This window comes from Lagenorhynchus albirostris, chromosome 1 (genome assembly GCF_949774975.1).
Source record: "Lagenorhynchus albirostris chromosome 1, mLagAlb1.1, whole genome shotgun sequence".
Taxonomy (NCBI): domain Eukaryota; kingdom Metazoa; phylum Chordata; class Mammalia; order Artiodactyla; family Delphinidae; genus Lagenorhynchus; species Lagenorhynchus albirostris.
The window spans coordinates 111114671-111134236 of record NC_083095.1 but is presented as its reverse complement, the minus strand read 5'-3'; positions in this window follow the sequence as shown (position 1 = coordinate 111134236).

Below are 19566 nucleotides of genomic sequence, written 5' to 3'. Positions count from 1 at the left end.
CCATACAGCCTAGATACCCTGGCCTGGGCCTGCCTCCATGCTGGGTCTGCACATCAGCCTTCACTTATATCTTCTACCTCACTTCCTTCTTCCGGAAACGGGGTCACTGATCAAGTATCCTATGAGCTGCATTTAAAGGAAATAGGGTAAATTTTAAAATATGTTCCTCAGGTTGTCATTAGACTGGTGGGTCTCAATCTTGATACACATCAGAATCACCTCAAGTAAAACTAGGGGTGCCTCTGCCAGTCTGGAGGCTCAATTTGATTGGCTTAGGTGAGGCACAGCATGAGCAGGTTCTAAAAGTTTCCCAGGTGATTCTAATGTGCAGCCAGAGTTGAGAACCAATACATTAAGTGAGTGAGTACGTGACAGTTAACCTTTCATGATAATACACTTCCATTTGAGCTCAATCAAGTTAATTGATCCGGTTATGACTTCAATTAAATCTTAAGATACTTAAAGATGTCCATTTGAATATGATGAGTGTCAAATTTCTTTTTTTACTTGTTTTGAAGTTATATATAATCATAATTTAAAGAGTCTAATAGTTCAGTAAGGTCTGTTCAGAAAAACAACAGTACCTAGTCCCCCTCCTGCCATTTCCCAGCCCCAGAGACAACTCCTTTTAACTCTTTTAACTGGTTCTTTTGGTATTTGACTCTATATCTTTAAACAGAATGCTTGGATTGCTATTTCTTGATTTTCAGTTTGGGATATTATCTATTGTCTTCACACCATGATAGTGAAGATTTATCTCTTTCATCCCCACCATCTCCTGCCACACAGAGATTTCTGTCCCCCTACCCCCACCCAATATAATAATTTTGCTTAAATAAATATAATTTTGCTTAAATAAATATTCATTTTTTACATTATTATGATTTTGTATACCATTCAGAGCTGAGCCATGTAACAAACTATGATTACTTCTCCTTTCTTATACATTTCTTTTAATTCCTTGAGTTAATATTCGTCTTAATTTTTCACTTGATTAGTTTTTTATTAGCTTTCTATGAACTTTTCATTAATCCATCCTTAAATTCTCCACTAGTTGTTTATTCACATCAGGTATTTTATAAATTTCATCTTCCTGAAGAACTGTCTCCCAGAGCTTTCTGACCTGCTCAAATCTGGTCTGGTTGCCCTCTGTACCTGGTACACAATTGTCATCCTGCAGTATCCCTTCAGTATCATCATCCTGGGATTCCCTTAGCTTTTATTGCCTGTTATATCTCCTGTTTCTGTAGCTCTCTCTGCCTTTTCTCTTTCTTGGTTTACTCCCTCATATTGCTGAAGTACATCCTCCAGTAACTTCTTGAGAAAGAGTATGTGGGAAGTAAAAAATTTGAAGCCTTGCATGTCTGAAAATGTGTTAGTTCCACCCTCACACTTGATTAATACTTTGGGTATAAAATTCTAGATTGTAAATTATTTTCCTTCAGAATTTTAGAGGCATTTCTCCATTTTCTTCTAGCTCCCAGTGTTAAAGGCAATCTTCCATGTTCTTTTAGCTTGCAGTGTTGATTCCTGATCCTCTTTTGGTGGCCCATTTTCTTCTCTCCAGAAGCCTGAAGGATCTCCTCTATGACCCTAGGATCCTGAAATTTCACAATGATATATGGGTATATTTTCATCCATTGTGCTGGGCACTTAGATGAGTCCTTTCAGTCTGGAAACATGTGTCCTCCAGTTGTGGAAGTTGCTTTCCCAGCTGCCTTTGCAGGTGGAAGTGTTCATGTGACATGGTCTGGCCAAAGAAGTGTTAGCAAAAGTCTGTCGGGACTTCTGGGAAATCTTTTGCTTCCCTAACAGACAGTGCTAGCATGACCCCTTCTTCTTTCTGCTTGTCTTGAATATGGATTCATATGGATAAAAATGGAGCTGTAGGGAACTCCTGGCTGTCCAGTGGTTAGGACTTGGTGCTTTCACTGCCATGTCCCAGGTTCAGTCCCTGGTCAGGGAACTAAAATCCTACAAGCCATGCAGTGCAGCCAAAAAAAAAAAAAAAAAAAAAAAAGGAGCTGTAACAGTTATCTTGAACCCATGAGGGAAAGGCAAAATATATCTCTGATATTTTTTTTTTATCACTGAACCAATACCAGAAGCTGCATGTCTCCTGAATTTTTTTAATATGAGAAAAATGAATCTCTATTTTTTTAAAACTCTGTAGGTTGGTTTTTCTGTTACGTGCAGCCAAATTTATTCCTAACTGATAGATTCCTGCTGACAGTAGATGTTTGATAAACATTTGTTTGGCTGAATTCTACAGAGAGGAGGAAAGATTTTGCGCTCATAGGTGTCATATGTGAAACTGTGTCTTCTCCAAGGGAGAAAACTGAGAAAGAAAAGTACCCAAGTCTCTCTTGGTGTCTTCAAAACCTCTGTAAAAAAGAGGAACTTGATCAAAGCAGGCAGAGATACAAAAGGTGCTTGGGGGAAGTGAGAAGAGATCGGTGTCATGGTTCTGAGAAAGCATGTAAAACTCCACTGCACACACTTCACAAGCTTAGAGAATTATAGTGTTTGGACAGTAGGGTAGCATTTCTTAAAGTAGCAAGAGAGGAAAAAGACCTAAAAGCTCTGGCAGAGGAACACTTGGTTTTAACTAAAATACTGGCATATCCATTTGTGCTTCTTGCCTGTTATATATATTGAACCCAAATAATAATTACACTGTAATCTGTGCTCCGAAGGTAGACCATCCTTGAATCAGACTTTTAACAGGGAGCAAAAGAATGGCATAAGAAATAAAGCTTGTTTCATTCTAAAAACCAGACATTGAAGCTTTCTAGAAACAAATGCATTTTGGCATGATTGTAATTGTATGTTTCCATCACCCTAAAAAAACAAGCAGCTAAAGCAAGAGTAAATTTTATTTAAAAGACATGTATTGGGCTTCCCTGGTGGTTGAGAGTCCGCCTCCTGATGCAGGGGACATGGGTTCGTGCCCCGGTCCGGGAAGATCCCACATGCCGCGGAGCGGCTGGGCCCGTGAGCCATGGCCGCTGAGACTGCGTGTCCGGAGCCTGTGCTCCGCAACGGGAGAGGCCACAACAGTGAGAGGCCCACGTACCGCAAAAAAAAAAAAAAAAAAAAAAAAGACATGTATTAAGCACCAATTGTACATCCAGAAAAGGCTCAATTTGGCTATGAAATTGATTTCCTGCTGAAAAATCAGGCAGGGTCAGGTAAAGGGGGTTCAGGGCCATCATCCACCACAGGATCTTCTGTACCTTTGGGAACTGAAGTTTCTCCCACAGCTGGAGACCACAGTAGCTATTCAATGGGAGAAGACTATTTCTCAGAAATCAGTTTTCAGGAAAGAGAAGTTGGGTTTACTGTGGTTTGACAGCTCTGACTGGTCTTTACTGCAGCTATTTATATTTTTAAAGCTGCTTTCCAGTAACTGTGAACAGCCCTCAAGGTTGGCAGCTGTCCTAGTGACCAGGGCCTGCTCCATAAGGAGATGGGGGGAGGGAGGTGTCAAGGGGTGTGGGGACTGAATAAAAGAAGGGGCCAAAAGACAGCGAGTGGCACTGTAGTGAAGTAGGGAGAAGGCACCTGGTGGGCTAAGGGCAGCAGGTGACCTTGTGCTGACTGCCCCACTGTGCGGGGTGAGCTGGCATCTATGCTGCCTGAGCAGTGCACTCGGAAACAGCCCTGCTCTCTGCTGGTCTCCCAACATGACTTCCTTTCACAGGCACTGAGGAGATGAGAGGAGGCTCTCAAACAGTAATTCTTGGTAATCCTGGCTCTCTCTTCGTGGGGGGTTTCTGAGGGTCCCCTGGTGGTGAGGCAGAGGGATGCGGGCCCTGGATGTGCCTAGGCAGGAAGGTTGCCTTCACCTCTAGGCTCATGGGGAAGGCTTGGGTCTTCTGGGGACCCAAGGTACTTGGTTTGCCTCTTTTCTGCTCCCAGAGGAGAGAATAGATGAGCACAGAGGAACATGCATCCCAGAATTGCCAGTGTGGTTTGTTTGGCTTATCTTCTTTTGAAGAGAATTGAAATTCTCTTTCAACCTTAGCTGTTTACCTGTTGAAGCTAGATTTTAAAATTACTTATTCAATTTTATGTACAATTAAATCCCTGCAATTTTTTTTTACAACTTGGTCCTTTTTATGTGGCACAGCCACTTTTTATTATTTTTAAATTTCTATTATGGACAATTTCAAAAATACAAATTTAGAGGAAATGACATAATGAATCCTCACATACCGAAAATCCAGCTTGAGCTATTATCAGCTCACAACCAATCCTTTTTCATTTATACCCTCCCTTACAATCTATCACTTCAAAAAGCAAATCCCAGCCTCTCTATTGCAAGCTTCTGAGTTCTCTGACCTGCACATAGAGGTCTTCAAGTGGTTCTGCTTCCTGGTATGATAAGCTGCTCCAGGTTCATCCTGTACTTTTGCTGTCTCAGTGGAAACAGCCATTTCCTTTAAATAAATAGTATTTTGAGAACACAGTCTGGGTCCTCAGGGTACTGTTGCATCTGAGCTGATCATTCTTTCTAGGATACAATGCCTACTTTGGCGTTCTTTTCAGACTCTAGTAAACATTTATACTCACATCACTGCAACAGGCCACACTTGGCATTGACTTCACTTAGAATAAGGATACAGGACAAGATACACAGCCCACCAGCAGGGCAGTGGCAGGCATTTCTCTAGGTACTGCCGGCCTCTGGCCCTTCGAGGAGGTCATCAAAAGAACATGACTGCCAGTTGACCCATAAGCTGGGCCCAGGCAGTCAGAGGTTCCTCACCTCCTCCTCTGTCCTTAAAATGTATGTTTTGCCAACCGTTTCCACAGTGGGAGCTGTTCCAGGGATGCAGCCTTGAGAGAGTAAGGTGTTGTTGAGACCATCTGAACGGTATACATGACTGAAGCCAGTTAAGGCAGTCAGCCCTCTGTATCTACAGGTTCCATAACCTTGTATTCAATCAACCTCAGATTGAAAATAGTCAGAAAAAAAAAATTCTAGAAAGTTCCAAAAAGCAAAACTTGCCAGTGGACTGGTAACTATTTATTGAATACATAGCATTTACATTGTATTTATAACTACTTACATAGTGTTTACATTATATTAGGTATTATAAGTAATCTAAAGCTGATTTAAAGATAAGGGAGGATATGCACGTACGTTATATGCAAATACTATGCCATTTTATATAAGGGACTTGAGCATCCATGTATTTTCATATCCACGGGGGTCCTGGAACCAATCCCCTGAGGATACTGAGGAAAAACTGTATGAACTTTAAAATTTCTGGCAGGCGGGTGCAGCGATCTACTCATCTTTCAGCATCCTAAGACAAGCCTGGTATGTAAGTTATCTTTTTTATTAAAACCTGCTACCTACCAATCTGGAGTGGTCTGCCTCTTTCTTCTGTCTCTCCTGGCGTTCCATGTGTGGGGGCCAGTTTGCAGACCAACACCACCTCCCCGCATAGGTTGTCAGATAAAGTACAGGATACCCAATTAAACTTGAATTTCAGACAAACAATGAAGATAAGCCTCATATTCCAGTTAGAAACCAATATCCTAATATTAGCAATATTTTTTATGGGACTAGCTTGCTTTCATGTTCCCTCAAGGGACATGTCCAGTTTCAAGAGTCATAATTCTCAGGAAACTTCAAAGCCACAGCTTTCCACCAGGTCTTTCTAATTCATTCACAGTCCTCACTGTCCAGATGCAGTGTGTCATTTTTACCACAAGCAATGTTGCCTAGTAACATAGCTGACATTCTACCTTCATCAGATTTTCAGGAGAAGAGAGCTATAAAAAGTAAACTCCATAGAGAATGAGAAATGATTTTTTTTTTAGCGCTTTACATATATAGACCTTTTCCTTAGTCAGAGCTAGAACAAAATAGAGATAGACAGATGATAGATGATAAAGGAAAAACTCAGTTTTCCACCTGAGTAGGGAAAAACCCAGTACTTCCCTACTAGTTTTTCTTTCCTGTATACCTTCTTTACTACTCACACAAAACACTTCACTTCTGACACTTCTGGTCACCAAATGTGTGGAGGTTTTTCCCCACACCAAGCAATTCTCTATGACACCAGCTGAATGTCCTATAATTCAACTTAATTCTGACACTATGTACCTGAAGATAGTGTCAGATCCTAAAAATGAGCAGTACCCTGTGGGACTCTTCCAGGTACAAAGGCCTATCCATGTCCCCCATTTCTTGTTTGTAAGAAAAAGACTTCAGCCTCCTAGACCTTCCCTGAGTTCCAAAGGTCAGATTCAGACAGTTGCTTATCAGGGAAGAGAGGGGATGCAGAGACAAGGTAGGAGCAGCCAATAAACAATAATGCAGCTGTGGGGCAGGGTCCTGGTTCCTCCTCAAAGAATATACATAACAAAATACCTTTGAGTTCTGTTGGGAACTAAGGCCTCCACCCAGATGGAGGATGTTAACTTTAGGCTGAGCACAAGATTCCTGGAGCTCCACCCTGTTACCTCATCACCAACCAATCAGAAGAAAGTCTGCACACAGTGGAGGATAACAAAGACACCCTTCCCAAATGTTTCTCCCTTTAAAAACTTTCATGGTTGAGCAGAATCTTCAGAGTTGTCTTTTGTTTTTTTTCTGGGCATGCCACACAGCATGTGGGATCTTACTTCCCCCACCAGGGATCAAACCCATGCCCCCTATAGTGGAAGTGCAGAGTCTTAACCACTGGACCTATAGGGAAGTCCCTGGAGATGGTTTTTGTTATTTTTGTTTTGTTTTGTTTGTTTTGTTTTTTTGCGGTACGCGGGCCTCTCACTGTTGCGGCCTCTCCCGTTGCGGAGCACAGGCTCCAGACGCGCAGGCTCAGCGGCCATGGCTCACGGGCCCAGCCGCTCCGCGGCATGTGGGATCTTCCCGGACCGGGGCACGAACCCGTGTCCCCTGCATCGGCAGGCGGACTCTCAACCACTGTGCCACCAGGGAAGCCCTGAAGATGGTTTTTGGACACAAGTCTGCCTTCTCCCCAGGTAGCCAGCCTTCTGAATAAAGCAATTTTTCCTTTCCAGTCAACACTCATCTCTCGAGTATTGGCTTTCAAGTGGTGAGCAGCCAGACCTGAGTTCAGTAACAGTATACTTTTTTCTCTATTACATATGCTTATAATTTTTAGTAATAAAAAAATGGAAGGCATATAATCTTAAGGCATCCTTCCACAAGGAGTTATTGAGCACCTACTATGTGCTTGGCACCGCTCTAGGCATTTGGGATACATCATTGAATAAAACTGACAAGGTCCTGCCTTCTTGTAGCTTACATTGAGGGGGTGAGGGAGAGACACACAACACCAATAAACATAAGAAATAAGAAAATATTGTAATAGGTTAAAGGTGATAAGTGTTGAAGAAAACAAAAGTAGAGCAGGATGGAAAGCCAGAGTGCTGAGAGGTGGGGCAAGGGCTGGTTGCAGGGCTAAACAGGGGCACAAAGACTTGAAGACATAGGGCTTAGCCATGCTGCTCTCAAGAGGAGTACATCTATGTTCAAAAGTACGTGTATGGCCTCACCTATTAAACTTATATTTTAACTTCTATACTAAATATATATCCTTATGTAGTCTCTTTACGTATCTCATATTTTCATAGAAAAAAAAATATACTCCAAAATGTCAGCAGTGGCTATTTGTGGAAGGTGGGATTGTGGTGATTTTTTATTTTATCTTTTTTATAGTTTGCTGTATTTGCTACATTTTATAACATGAATAGGCCTAGTTTATTATCAGGAATAGAACAATATATAACATGACATGTTTTAAAAAGCAAAGCTATTCTACCTTTCAACCCCAGGAAGGGTTTTCTGAAAGGAGCAAGGAGGTGTGATTTAAAGGCATGAGGGGTCTGACCTTTCTGAGGAGACTGTATTCTTCCTCAAGGGGGAGTTTTGCCTTCAAGTAATGAGGCAGCTGAGCCCTGAGTCAGGAGTCAGATTTCAAGGGAGCGATGTGTAAAGGGTAAATTTTTCGAAATTCCACCTCCACACCTAAGAACCATGCTCAGAGTGGCTTGAAAGATTAGAACACCTGCCTCCCTGGTCAGTAATATTATCAAAGTCCATCTTCCTTGAAATCAGTTAGCAAGTACAGTTTAGGAAGGTATGGACTCAGCAAATACAAGGAGGAAGAACATGCTCCTTGCCCTTGGAGAGTTAACGACTCAACCAAAGAGGCCAAACTCACAGTGAGGAGGAAGAGACCTGCGGGGCAAGGGAAGATCTGGCAGAGGTTCATCAATGCAGAAGCAAATGTGAATAAGCATGATGTTATCAGATGCTTGAAAGATGGGTACATAGAGGAGGGAAGGGCTTTGGGGGAGGAGGGCAGGTGGAGAAGCAGACAGAGGCAGAGGCCACCAAGTACATACAGGAGGCACAGACAGTGCTGTGAAAAGCCTCTGACCTGAACTGGTACTGGAGATTTTGCAACTTAATGACCCCGAGGAAGGGGTTACCAGGAATTGCACTCCTGGCCACGGGTCTCTTAGCAAACCTGACCTACATGAAACAAAAGAGCAAAGAAACGCCGGCAGCTCGTGGTGCTGACGCAGCCATTCCACCGCTGCCAGCCAGTCTGGCTCGCAAGTGTTTACTTACCTGGTCAGAGGGAAGCTGGATGCAGTCCCACTTCCATCGGCAAGGCTTGCTTCCCTGCATGCTCAGGAACATAGTGGGGCAGGTCCTGACCAGAAGACTGGGGAACGAAGGTGGACGAGACATGCCCCTGGGGGAAAACATACCTTTCTCATCCTAATACACGATGTGATTGGAAGAGAGAAGAGGACCACCCTCTACCCAACCTGGGGGTCAGGGAAGGCTTCCTGAAGGAAATGGTACTTGAGTTATTTGGGAAGGACATACGGGAGTCTGAGAGGAGGAGAGGGTTCCAGGCAGAGGGAGCAGCACAGGAGAGAGAATGTGGCATCTGTCCATGCAAGCAGCTCAGCCTGTCTGGAGCCTGGAGTGGGTGCATGGATGTGGTGAGAGGCGATGCTGGAGTGGAGGCCACCTTCTCTGGAGGGCAACGGGAAGTTCTGAGGGTTTTAAACAGTGGAGTTAGATGATCATTGACATGGAAGTTTGCTGAAGTCACCAATGACTTTTGTGTTGCCAAATCCATTGTGTACTTTCAGTCTGCATCTAATGTAAATTCTTGTCGTAGCATTTGGTCCTGCTGCTCTCTCCCTCCACCCTGGAGCATTCTCATGTCTTGACTTCTCAGGCACCACATTCTCCTGGTTTTCTTTTTTTTTTTTCTCCCAGTTTTCTATCTACCTCTCTGGTCACTTTTTCTCGGCTTCCACTTTGACCGCTCCTTGCCTCTCTGGGCTCTGAATGTTGGTGTTCCGTAGGGCCTTGTCTTGGTCCCTTCTCACTATTCACTCTTGCTCTCAACCACCTCGTTTATTCCCATGGCTTCACATGCATCTGTTATATATATATAATAGTATCAGGGGAGAGAGGAGGAGCCAGAATCAAGTCAAATCAAGTATACGGTCCAATCTCCTGTCATGGCTGAGTCTGCATGTTCATACTGAACCATGAGCAACTGTGGGATGAGTCAAGGTGGAAAGGGTCAGAATGTAATGGGGGCTGGGGTGGGAAAGGAGAGATGCTGATTAGTACAGTCAATGTCCTGGATCAGGAAGAAAGCAGAGAACACAGCTCATTGCTCCCAAGTGTGGAGGGAGTAGTGGACAGTCATGTGCTTTAGAAGACCAAGTCCAAGGTCTGAGAAGAATGTGATTGCAGAGAGGTGCAGGAAAGATGGGTGGGCCCAACTGACTTCAAGGTCCAGGAAATCACCAAAGGCAGGAATCCAGACCACAAGAGCAAGGCCAGCAGACTGGTGGCCCCTGGCCTGGCTTGGACCTCTGCTGTGGTGTGGGCAGGCAGGCATCCACAGATGTGCTCCCAGCCTGGGGACAAAGGCTTGCAGGTGTTGGTGGGCTCTGTGTGCAGTCCAGACCACACTGACACATTCACAGTGAGGCAGGGGAATCATGAGCCATTCCTGGTCCCTTCTGTTTTCCAACCTCACATGCTGAGAGGACAAAGAATTTCTCAAGGCTCCAACACTACAGCCACTGATAAAGCAAATTCGTTTTGTGCCCCATCAGGAGTAAGGTTGCAATCAAGATCCAAAATGGTCTAAAGAAGTTTCTGTGGCATTTACAATTAGTAGGAATAGGTAGATCATTCAGTAAATGATGCTAGAACAATTGACTATCTATTTAGAAAAAAATTAAGTTAGAGTCCCACCTTAAAATCACGCACAAAAATAAATCTAATAGTAATTAATTTTAAAAGTTCCCACAAAGAAAAGCCTAGGCCCCGATGACTTCACTGATGAATTCTACCAATCATTCAAAGAAGAACTAATACTAATCTTTCACAAACTCTCCCCCAAAATAGAAGAAGGAATATTTTCTCATTCTATGAGAAGACAACCCACAGAATCGGAGAAATATTTGCAAATCATATATCTGATAAGGAATTTGTACCTAGAATACATAAAGAACTCTCACAACTCAATAACAAAAAGACAATCCAACTTAAAGATGGGCAAAAGATCTGGGTAGACATTTTTTCAGTGAAGATATACAATATACACATGAAAATATCTCAACATCATTAGTCATCAGGGAAATGGAAATCAAAATCACAATGAGACACCAGTTCATACTTAGGATGACTATAATGGGAAAAAAAAAACAGGCAATAACAAGTACTGGCAAAGATGTGGAAAAATTGGAACCCTCATACATTGTTGGTGGTAATATAAAATGGTACAGCCACTGTGGAAAAGAATTTGGCAGTTTCTCAAAATATTAAACATAGAGTTACCATATCACCCGGCAATTCCACTCCTAGGTATATACCCAAGAGAACCAAAAACATACTTCCACACAAAGATCACATGTTAATGTATGTTGCAGCATCATTCGTAATAGCAAAAGTGAAAATAAACTAAATGTCTACCAAATGATGAATGGATAAACAAATTGTGGTGTATCTATACAATGGAACATTATTTGGCAAAAAAAAGAAATGAAGTACTGATACATGCTACAGTATGGATGAACCTTGAGAACATTATGCATTGAAACATCAGTGGTTGCAGGGGAATGGAGAGGGGGTGGAGATTGGGGAGTGACTGCTAATGGGACACAGTTTCTTTAGGAGAGATAAAATGTTCTGAAATTAGAGTGTGGTGATGGTTACACAACCCTGTGAATATAGTAAAAAGCATTTCATTGTGCACTTTAAGAAAAGGTGAATTGTATGTTATGCAAATTATATCAAAATTAAGCTGATAAATAATCTGAGGTGGATTGAATATATAAATGTAAAATAACCCTTAAAAATAAAAGAAAATATAGAAGACTGGATCAATAATTTGGGTGTGGGGAAGGCCATTCTAAGTATGATACGGAACTAGGAATACATAAAGGACAATATTGACAGATTGAGTACATTGGAATAAATAATCTTCAATGTAGAAAGACACTATAAAATTTAAATATATATGAATAACTTTTGCAACATGAGAAACAAATATATTTAGAGAATAGTCTTTAAAATCATTAGGAAAAAGATGAACTCCCCAGTAACATGCAGTGCCGGCCAGAGTGTGGGGAAAGGGGCACTCGTGTGGAGAAACAGTGAGTGTAAATTAGTGCAGCCAATTGGAGGGCAACTTGGTGTCCAGGAGTGACCTGCAAAACCTTTTCAATGGGTACGGCACAGTCTAAGTGAGAAGCACCAGCTGAGAATAACCAGCCTCCCACACTGAGGCAGACAGACTGAAAGTCAGCCCTGGGGAATTTTTGAAATGTTCAGCATAAGCAGAATTTTGTCCCAGCATTTCTACTTCTAGGACTGTATCCTCAGACATGCTTCAAAGGCACACAAAGAATGTTTACTACAGCTATGTCTGTAGTAGTAAACAATTAATGTCCATTCATAGGAAATTGGTTATATAAATGATGTATCCTCACCATCAGATACTATGCAGCCATTAAACAAATAACATAACTCAATCACTGCTGAATAGAAAGATGCTTGAAATGCATGGCTAGAGAAAAAAAGTAAGTTACAGAACAGTATGTATAATGTGATGGCAATTTTGAAAAAATAATGGTATAGATGTTTCTATATGCATAGAAAAAATTCTGGATAAATGCACAGTGAGCTGTTAATGGTAGTTACCTGTGAGGATTGAATATTTGGAGGGGAGAGAGTATGGGGGGGGAAGGAAATTATTTTATATACCTGTGAATTATTTTTATACTTTGGTAAATATGGAAAAATAAAGCAATTACCTTAGGAGAAAATAAGGAAGCAGAGAAGGTGACAGGGAAAGTACAATATATGAATAGTAATTAACAGTGGTTTTACCTAGGTGATGGAGTTTTGGGGAATTCTCCCCATTTGCTTACCTGCATTTTCTAATTTTTCAATGAGTTTTTATTAGTTGTTTAAAAAAACAGAAATAGAAGAACGTCCTCATGCCTTTTTGCTTAGCAGCTGAACAGACTTGTGATGTGGGTGCAAAAGGAGATAGTTTCTAAACAATGAAGCCGTTTAGAAGATAATGTTAAGAGAGTTGGTGATGGAAACATATATAAAAATGAACTCCTAAGTCACATACATACTTAGTAATCACGAAGGTGTCTCTTTGAGACATCAGGACTTCAAAATTTTAACGTATTTTTTGTGAAACATGCACTTGAACCTTGAAAGTTCTATTATGCTAATTGATCGTTATGGACAACAGAGCTCAAATGACATTTGTGAGTCCAGATGGTATATAAGGTAACATTTTAATTTGTTAGAAGTCTTAGAACTCCTTTGTCTTTTCTCCCATTGTGCATGAAGGTAGCTAAATAATTGAGTCAGGTAGGTTCCCTGTCTTAAAGCAACATGGACAAGAAAGTTTATTCCAACAATATGACATGTTTGAAAAACAATCATTTTTAAACTCTAAAAGTATATTTGCATTTGTGTGTATATCTATATCTATCTGTCTGTCTGTATATACTATAGGTATACTCTGTAAGGATACATATGATTACCAGGCATGTATGGTGGGGCTTTCTGAGAGAGAGAGGAAGTAGACAACTGGGGAGAACCAAGCAAAGAAAATAAAATGTACTCAAAATGTGGGAAATTACATTTATGTATTTGTGTTAAAACAAAAATAGATTCAACAAATATTTGAGGATTTACTATATGCAGGCCCTGTTTTAGGTGTTGAGGTACATCAGTGAACAACTCTGACAAAGATCCCTACCTTCATGAAGCTTATATTCCAGAAGGTAATAAGCCATAGACATAATGTGTTGGTAAATCATAACTTACACAACTGTGTGTGAAACACACAATGTCTTTCCTTACCCTCACACTACTGTCACACTCACGACAGTCTGACACATGTTGGGGGGATTTCCAATTCTGCAACGCCAGCTGGGTATCGCATAATTTAACTCAATTCTGACATTGTCTTCCCAGAGATAGCATCGGATCCCATAGGTTAAGGGGATCTGAGACTGTCCTCCTCTTCAGATGCCAATCACAAGCAGTCAGTCCCAGGTTACCTGCAACTTCTGTCTGACTTGGCTACAGATCAGGGGTTCCCATGACCTTCTCCCCTTTGGATTTAATTATTTGCTGGAACAGCTCATGGTACTCATGGAAACACCTACTTATGCTTACAAGTTTATTATATAATAAAGGATGTGATGAAGGATGCAGACAAACAGCCAAATGAAGAGATGCATAAGGTGAAGTCTGAGAGGATGCTGAGCACAGGAGTTTGTTCCCCGTGTAGTTGGGTGAGTCACCTTCCCAGTATGTACAGATGTTCATCAACCTGGAAGCTCTCTGAATCCCATACTTTTAGGATTTTTATGGAGGCTTCATCACATAAATACAATCCATCATTAACTCCATTTCCAGCCCTTCCCCCATCTCTGGAGAATGGAGAGTAGGGCTGAAAACTTTAAGCACGGCTTGGTCTTTCTGGTGACCAGCCCCCATCTAGGATCCCACCAAGGGTCACTTCATTAGAACAAAAGACACTGCTATCACCCAGGAGATTCCAAGGGATTTAGGAACTCTGTGGCAGAACTGGGGTCAAAGACCAAATATTAGAACAAAAGATGCTCCTTGTGGTCTATCACTTAGGAAATTACAAGGATTTTAAAAACTCTGTGCCAGGGCTTCCCTGGTGGCGCAGTGGTTGAGAGTCTGCCTGCCGATGCAGGGGACACGGGTTCGTGCCACGGTCTGGGAGGATCCCACATGCTGCAGAGCGGCTGGGCCCGTGAGCCATGGCCACTGAGCCTGTGCGTCCGGAGCCTGTGCTCCGCAACGGGAGAGGCCACAACAGTGAGAGGCCCACGTACCACAAAAAAAAAAAAAAAACCTCTGTGCCAGGAACCAGGAGCAGAGACCAACATATATATTTCTATTATCTCACAATGAATAAATATAATTTTAAGAATTATAACTAATGATAATTAAGTGACAGATGTATAAAAATTAAAAGAACATATACACATATTTTAAAATTAAAAATAAGAAATTGCTTTATCAGTAATTTAGTAATTAATACCACCAACAAAAAAGAAATATATTAAATGGTGTGACAGCAGAGGATTTAAGGAAATTTTTATTCTAATAAAAAAACCCTGAAAAAACACCTAAGAATTAGGTGGCCTGAACCTTGTCCTGATTCCACCACTGTCCAAAACTCAGCTAGTTACTTAATTTCTCTTTCTGCATCCTTAACTTGCAACTGGGGATAATAATACCTGGTCTGCTTGACTTCATTGGGTTATTGTGAAACTCACATGAAGTACAGAAGTACACTCTAGGGCTTCCCTGGTGGTGCAGTGGTTGAGAGTCCGCCTGCCGATGCAGGGGACACAGGTTCATGCCCCGGTCCGGGAAGATCCCACATGCCGCGGAGCGGCTAGGCCCGTGAGCCATGGCCGCTGAGCCTGCGCGTCTGGAGCCTAGGCTCTGCAACGGGAGAGGCCACAACAGTGAGAGGCCTGCGTACCGCAAAAAAAAAAAGAAGTACACTCTAAAAATCATCAAACACTATACACAAGTCAAAGAATTGAGACTGATAAAGCTATAGATTGTTCTGATGAACCCAACAAGAGACAAGCCAGTGGAATCAATGCCTAGAGGACTCCAGTGGGTCCAGTTGGAAAAGCATTGCCCTTCAGAATGATAGAAAGGTGACTAAAATATAAGAGGAAAGAGGTAGTTTATTACCATGTGTTGCAGGCATACTGGGGACAGCCAGCTAAAAACAATCCCCCACCTGCCTGCCACTCTCCATTAACTAGAATTGACTTCTGGCAGCACTGTTTCCTCAACACAACACTGCCAGCTGGTCATAGTTAAGTAGAGGTGGGGCAATATGATTTTTTTCCAGAGAAACTTTCACTTAGGTGAAGGAAATAGTTAGAGGGATGGACAGCCAGACAGAAGAATTCTGGACAGCCGGAACAGTTACATTTGAAGTTGGAGCTATGAGCAGCCATCTTTGGGCCAGGAAGCCTGGCTGGTCTAGAATGAGGCAGAGTTGAGAAACAGCCTAACCCTCCTCGGGCTGCTGGTGCCCTCCGGCCTGGTTCCGGTTCTTCCTGAGGCCCAGTTCTTGGGTTCCATGAGTCACCCTGAATCCTGAAAATTTTTCAAAGGTTAGCATGTTTCCTGTTGCCAAAGATCCTTAACTAAACATGTAATCTACATCTGGCTCATTTGGCAGGGTTACGATTAACAGGAATAGCACAGAGGCAGTTAAAAAATAAACCACTTTGCACTGGCTTAACTGGGTCACGAACATACTGCGCAACCCTGACAGGTATAGTCATTCCAACAAAGAGAACAGGATAATAGGAAAGCAGCTGAGTCAGGAGTAATGCAGTCATTAACCTAAACTGCACCGACATTTGAAAATGCAGTTCAGGAAAATGAACATGCTGGACCAGACATTTTTTGAGAATTTCTAACTGCTCTTGGGACTGTGGCTTAGAGCTTGCTGGTTCTGGAGAGTCACAGTCACAGGAACCCCAAAGTTACACACTCCCTGCTGCAAATCACAGAAAAGTTGGAGATCCATGAACACTATAACTTAACCTCAAAACTATCAAGCGAACCCCAGAAATATCAATAGAGCCTCACTGCCCCTGAGTCCCATCAATACAGAAGAATTTAGAAAACAGCAGTCATCATTCATTTCCTTCATGCCTTCATTCATTTAACAAATATTGAGAGCTTATTACGTGTCAAGTACTGTGTTAGGGGCTGGGGATACAGCTGTGAAAAAAAAAATGATGAAGTCCTTGCCTCAAGGAGCTTATGGTCTAAGTGGAGGGAGAGAGACAATATAAAATCGGGATGTAACATGTTGTTGTAAGCGCTGGAAAGAAAAATTAAGCATGGCAGGCGTATAGGAGTAATGGATGTGTGTTATTTTACATACATTGGTCAGGCACAGCCTCTGTGATAAGGTGACATTCGAATAGAAATTTCCGAGAAGGGAAGGAGAAAGGGATGCAGCTCTCTGGGCCAAAAGCTTTCCAGGCAGAAGGAAGAGGTAGTAAACAGCCTAAGGTGGGAGCCAGTGGGAGCCCATGTGGCTGGAGCCACGTGAACTTGAGAAGGAGTGGTGGAAGGGTGCCTCGTAGGCCTTGGTAAAAACTCACATTTACTCTAAGGAAGGGAGTCATTGAGATTTTGAGTAACTAGAGGAGTGACATGGTCTGACTTATGGTTTAAAAGGAGCACTCTGGCTGCTATATGGAGAATAAACTGTAGGGGATCCAGGGAGACCAGTAAAGAGACTATGGCTGTAGTCCAGCAGACAGATGGTGGATTAGATCATGTAGCAACAATGACGATGGTGAGAAGTGGTCAGATTTTGGATATCGCCATAAGGCTCACTGAGGGATTGGATGTGGGTTTTCAGAGAAAGTACAAAATGACTCCTAGGCTTTTGGCTTCCAAATGAAGATGCTTGTCCTCCGGGGGGATGCGGAGCGGGGAGGCAATGCAGACTATTTACATCAAACACAGAAAGTGGACATGAACTCAGTCTAGTCGCTATGGATCTGAGAGCTGCCTGTGCTGAAGTGCTTCAGGCCAAGGTCTGGGCTGATGAGGAAGGATCAAAAAATGGAGCCAAGAGTTGGGCAGAGCTGACGAGCAGTATGACTAGAACAGAATGCCATCTGTAAGTCAAGGCCGGATGTTAGATACTTAGATAAGGGGATGCAATACTGAAAGCAAAGTCAAGGTCAGACTTCAGAGTTTCAGTCCAGTTTGGGAGGCAAAGGCAATAATTCAAACGGGACAAGAGCAAGGATAATTTATGAAATATGAGAAGGCTTTGAGTACAACATCTCATTTAATCTTTACAACAACCCCAAGAATTAGGTGTCCTTAGCCCTATTTTACAAATGAGGAAAATCAAAAGGGTGAATAACCTACACGTGGCTGGTAAGCAGTAGAACACGGTTTTAAGCTTAGTTTGGATCTGACTCTGCAGCACGAGTTTAAGCTTAAAGACTGAGCGATACTGCAAGTTTCAATGTCTCAGTAGGCAGCTGAAGTCATCTCAGAGGTTCAAGTTAGGTGGGTGTGGGAGTAGTAAGCACAAGTGGAAGCAGAGTCCAAGTATACAGACAAATTTGGATCCAAGTTGGAGTTTGAAATCAGAAACCCAGGATCTGACACAGCAACACACTCACCCTACTGCAGCAGCACCAAGAGCTAAGCAAGGCATTGCAGATGCAGACGGTTGTAATGCAAGGTAAGTATTCTGCTTAGCTAGATTTGTTAGATTTGTAACACTGCCATGCCACCGTATTATACCAAGGCATCAAGGGTAGCATGCAAATCCAACGGAATTTGATTGTTAGACCTCTGCACTGGAACTGAGAGTGTTCCAACATGGGTAATCAAATGTCTTTTGTGTAAGATACTTGTTACATACTAAGCATTGGAAGAGCTCATAAATATCCTTTTCTTTACCTGGTTTATTTAAGGAGCCTGGCCGAGGCACTACCAGGAAAGAGCTTGGTGAGTTCACAATGCTCTTTCAAAGGTAAACAACTTTGGGCTTCCAATACTTTTGTTTCTTTTCTTCCACCAAATGCAGGAACTGAACACACTGAACACAAATTCCATTCTTAATCTGCTTAAAAGGCACATTAATGCACTCAGTCCAATGCAGCTATTATAGAAATACGAGCTATAAGCAGTATATACTGGTAAAGGCTAATCATCGTGGCTATTATAGTGGGTTAGAATTCAACAAGGTGCTGTCCTGTTCAGAGTTGTCCCAGGTAGGCTGTATTGTTAGGCCCAAGTAATTTGCATCTTCTAAGTTAACAAGGACCTTAGGCCCATACAGATAAGTGCCACCCAGTGACAGAGAGTGAGTGGTGAAAGTGGATCCAGAACTCTGATCTCCCAATTCCCAATTTGTCCTCTTTCTTCTCTATCTAGATTTTAATGAGATAATAGATTTGAATAGTAAGCAATCCTAATATGAACAGGCATATGGTAAAACTACAATTACTAATACTAGATACGTGATAAACCCATTTAGGGTAGAGCGTCTACTTGACTTGAGTTCAACAGTAAATGGGAACTGAAAAGGCCAAGATTAGGTGAGCAGTTCAGTCAGAGAACATGACAACCAGCCCACTAACTAAATGTGCTACACACCATAGCATATGATGGAAAACAATACTTTTAAATAATTTTGTAAGGAATACTATGCAGAACCTACACTATTTTAACCTAGAAGCAAAGGTGATACCATATTGAATTTTATTTTAAAAAGTTTGATTCATAATGCTCTTTTTACTCCTTAGATGTAGGCCCCAGTATAAATTTATATATAACTGGCTCAGTCTTTATGATACAAACCACCTGTTCCCAAGCTGCAGCAACTGCAGCAGGAAATAAGAAACAAGACTATCTCATCATCATCATCATCAAAGTGGCTGCATAAGGATCCCCGAGTTGTAGTCATGACTTTGTCATGAAGTTGTTTGGCATTAGAAATTCCGATTCCTACTGTAATTAAAGTAAACTAAACACAGCAAGCCTGGTAAGGTTAATTGAATAGAAAATACCTGGTTTCTTATTTGGGAAGATGTGGATGAATAGGAACTCTCATATGCTCGCAGGAATGTAAATCAATATGCTCACTTTTGGACAGCAATATAGCATCTCATAGACTTGAAGATATGCATTCTCTGTGACCCAGCAATTTTACTTCTAGATATATACCCTAAAGACACTCTTATACATGTTTACAAGAATTCTTACTGCAAATGCGTTTGTAGCAGCAAAATTTTAAAAACAAGTGTCATTTAAAAAGTGGATAGGACTTCCCTGATGGTCCAGTGATTAAGAATCCACCTTCCAATGCAGGGGACATGGGTTTGATTCCTGGTTGGGGAACTAAGATTCCCACATGCTGCGGGGCAACGAAGCCCACATGCTCT